This window comes from Danio rerio, chromosome 3, assembly GCF_052040795.2.
Source record: "Danio rerio strain M-AB ecotype USA chromosome 3, GRCz13ab, whole genome shotgun sequence".
Classification (NCBI taxonomy): domain Eukaryota; kingdom Metazoa; phylum Chordata; class Actinopteri; order Cypriniformes; family Danionidae; genus Danio; species Danio rerio.
In genome coordinates, this window is record NC_141023.1 from 13,002,779 (window position 1) to 13,006,632 (window position 3,854).

The window sequence follows — 3,854 nt, forward strand, 5'->3', positions numbered from 1 at the left end:
TTAAGTGTGATTAAAGGTACCTAACTGTGGTTAATGGCTGCAAAGACTTTAAGTATTGTTTAGTGTTTAATATTGTCATGTTCCTTTCAAAATGTTGGTGGTTTATTATTGACTTGTATGTAAATTAAGTACTGTTTAACTGCCTGTTTCTATTGCTATGAAATAAGGGTAAATTTCACTTTCAGCGTTTAATCAGATTAAGGCATGATTTATGGTCTTAACTTTAAATTAAGGAATAAATAATAAAGAAAAGGATTTTAGAAGTGATAAAGGAGAAATTTAAACCATGTCAGATTTAGGTGAGCGGCCCATGGATGATAGAGTGAATCAGCAACTTGCAACTCAGCCCTCAGTGAGAAGTAAGGTGGCAACGGAAACTTCTGATGCTGTGGAGACTGAGCTACAAAGAGGAAAGAGGACTCGTAAGCTGACTGAAAAGGGTCAGAAGTTGCAAGAAGAGAAGTTGGAAAGGTATGAACAGAGATTCAAGGTCCGTTATGATAAATGGAAATCTCTTGTCAAAGAAGTAAAGTGGTTATTATCTGAGTCTTCTTCAATTGAATCATTACAAGATGTTATGGTAAGAATGACAAAGGCTTCTGCAGTTGTAGGCACTGGGTATGAAGATCTACGCCATTTGAGTATTCCTGACCATGATACACGCCGCCGAGTAGACCATTGTGAAGCAGTCACAAAGAAAATGGAGGTTTTGGTGAAGCATTATTTCGAAGGGAATAAGGAAATGGAGTCTGGATGGAGTGACATTGAGTTATCTGAAGAGGTCAGTGTGGGCACAAGGATTTCTAGAACATCTACATCGTCTCAAAGTAAGTCAAGATCTTCTAAGTTTTCAAGTTTATCTGCTGCCAAAAAACAAGAAGCTGCTGCTGAGGTTGCTGCTAATGAAGCCACTTTAGAAGTCTTAAAGGAACAGGATCGTCAGTTTAAGGAACTTCAGAAGCTTGAAGCTGAAGATAAAAAGCGTATAGCTGAACAAGAAGCTGATGATTTGAAGCGCCGTGAAGAAGAGGCTAAGGTGAAAGCTCAGCATGAGGTGGAAAATGCAGCTAGACGTAAGTTATTAGAAGATAAACGCCGCGAACTGGAACGTTTGGAGACAGTTAAGAAGTTAAATGCAGCTAAAGCACGTATGCAGATATATGAACAGAGTGAAGCTTCAGAAGATGATGAACTTTTGAGTGACTTGTCTCATGACTGTGAATTTAAAGAAATCCATGTGGATAAAAGACACCACAGACCTGATAGTTTGTCAACAAAAAATGTCACTTTACAGCCAACAGTGACAACTCCACAAATAGATAATACTTCTCTTGTCAAGGCTTTGACTGAATCTATGAGAGTCAATCGACTTCCTGTGCCAGAACCAATGGTTTTTAATGGGGATCCACTTAAGTTCAATGATTGGAAAACATCCTTTCAAATGTTAATAGAGAAGAAATCCATTCCTGCAGTGGAGAAGATTTTCTATCTACGGAGGTATGTAGGAGATTCTGTCAAAAAGGCTCTTGAAGGCCATTTTCTTCTTGGAACAGATTCGGCTTATTGTTCAGCTTGGAAGATTTTGGAAGAAAGATATGGAAATCCATTTCTTATAGCCAAATCATTTCGAGAGAAGCTTTATGCTTGGCCAAAGATTGGTCCCAAGGAAAGTTTGGAACTACAAGAGTTTGTAGATTTCCTTCGTAGTTGTGAGGCTGCCATTCCTCAAATTAAAGAACTTGAAGTGTTAAATGATTGTAATGAGAACCAAAAAATTCTTGCCAAGCTGCCTGATTGGTTAACTTCAAGATGGAATAGAGAGGTGATGGAAACTGAAGAAAATACTAAAACATTTCCAAGTTTCAGCCAATTTGTTAAGTTCCTCACAAAGGAAGCCAAGATTGTGTGCAATCCTATAACATCACTTTATGCTCTGAAATCAAGCGATAAAGAAGGAACAAGGACGTTGAAGACTCGAAGCTCTGTGGGAAAGGTGTTGGCGACTAATTCTGGTGGAGACAACCTCGTCTTGGTGAGTTGTGTTTTTTGTCAAAAAAATGATCATAGTCTTCATAAATGTCATAAGTTCATGGAGAAGACAGTTGTTGAACGACACAAGTTTGTCTATAAGAGGATGTTATGCTTTGGATGTTTGAAGCCTGGACATCAATCAAGGATTTGTCAAAACAGAAGTGTCTGTGACATTTGTGCAAAAAACCATCCTACCTGTCTTCATGAAGATCGTTCAAGGAGTGTTGGAAATCATGGGGTGACTGAAAGCTTTAAGAAGAGTACAGATCCTTATCAGCATAGACACACAAGAGTTCTAAATGAGGCAACTTCGAACCAGGTAATGCAAGAAATTAATAATACCTGCACTTCTTCTATTATACCTGTATGGGTGTCTACAACATCTGAACCAGAGAAAGAGGTTCTAGTATATGCTCTCCTTGATACACAAAGTGATACAACCTTTATTCTTGAAGAGACTACACATGCACTGGATGTTAAGAAGGAAGCAGTTCAATTGAAACTTGCAACTATGGCTTCAAAGATTACAGTCGTTCCTTGTTTTAAAATGAAGGGTCTTCAAGTTAGAGGATTTTATTCAAAAACTAGGATTCCTCTGCCAACAACCTATTCAAGAGAGTTTGTTCCTGCCAGCAAAGATCACATTCCTACACCACAAACAGCAAGAGTATGGCCTCATCTTGAACATATTGCAGATGTCCTTGCTCTTCGACAAGGTTGTGATGTTGGCTTATTAATTGGATACAACTGTCCACAGGCTCTTCCACGAGAGGTGGTGGCTGGTGAAGGAAATCAACCTTTTGCACAGAGGACCGATTTGGGATGGAGTGTAATTGGTCATGGTAATCCATGTGTTGACTCTGGCGATATTTATGGAACAAGTCATCAGATTATTGTGAGGCAAGTAATGCCAAGTATACCTGCTTCTGTCAATCTCAAAACGAAGGTGCACTATGTCTGTCGAACACAAATCAAAGAAGTGGTTTCTCCAATAGATGTCATCAGGGTGTTTGAATCTGATTTTTGTGAGCAAGAATCTGAGGATTGCTGTATGTCTCAAGAGGATCTTCGATTCCTAGGGAAAATGAAAGCAGGTACATCATTAAATAAGGCTGGACATTATGAGATGCCACTACCATTTAAAGGTGACGGGCCTAACTTGCCAAACAATAAAGTCTGTGCAGTATATCGTCTCAAATGTATGGCAAGAAGATTTAAGAAGGATATGCAGTATTACAGTGATTTTACTGCTTTCATGAATGAAATCATTGCCTGTGGAGATGCTGAGAAGGTTCCACCTGAAGAAGCTGAGAAATGTTCAGCATGGTACATTCCTCATCATGGAGTGTATCATCCAAAAAAGCCTGGAAAAATTAGAGTTGTTTTTGATTGTTCTGCAAGGTTTCAAGGAACTTCTTTAAATGACCATCTTTTGACAGGCCCAGAGCTGACAAATACTCTAGTGGGTGTCTTGTGTCGTTTCAGGAAAAATCCAGTTGCCATTATGTGTGACATAGAACGTTCGAGGTTACAGAAGTAACCCTTCGTTCCCCGAGGAGGGGAACGGAAGTGCCATGAATGGGAGGATTCGGATCAGAAGCCGCTTATCTGGAGAGTATTGAACGGGCCAATGAATGAAATTAATTGGCAGCGTAAGCTTGCGCAGGTGTGCGACATCTGCAATCATCTCAGCATATAAGCACACCTGAAGCCAGCAGACGCCATCCTTTTAAGCTGAAGAGACTTTCAAACAGCTAAGGGACAGTCATTATGGCGACGGAATATGGCACTTCCGTTCCCCTCCTCGGGGAACGAAGGGTTAC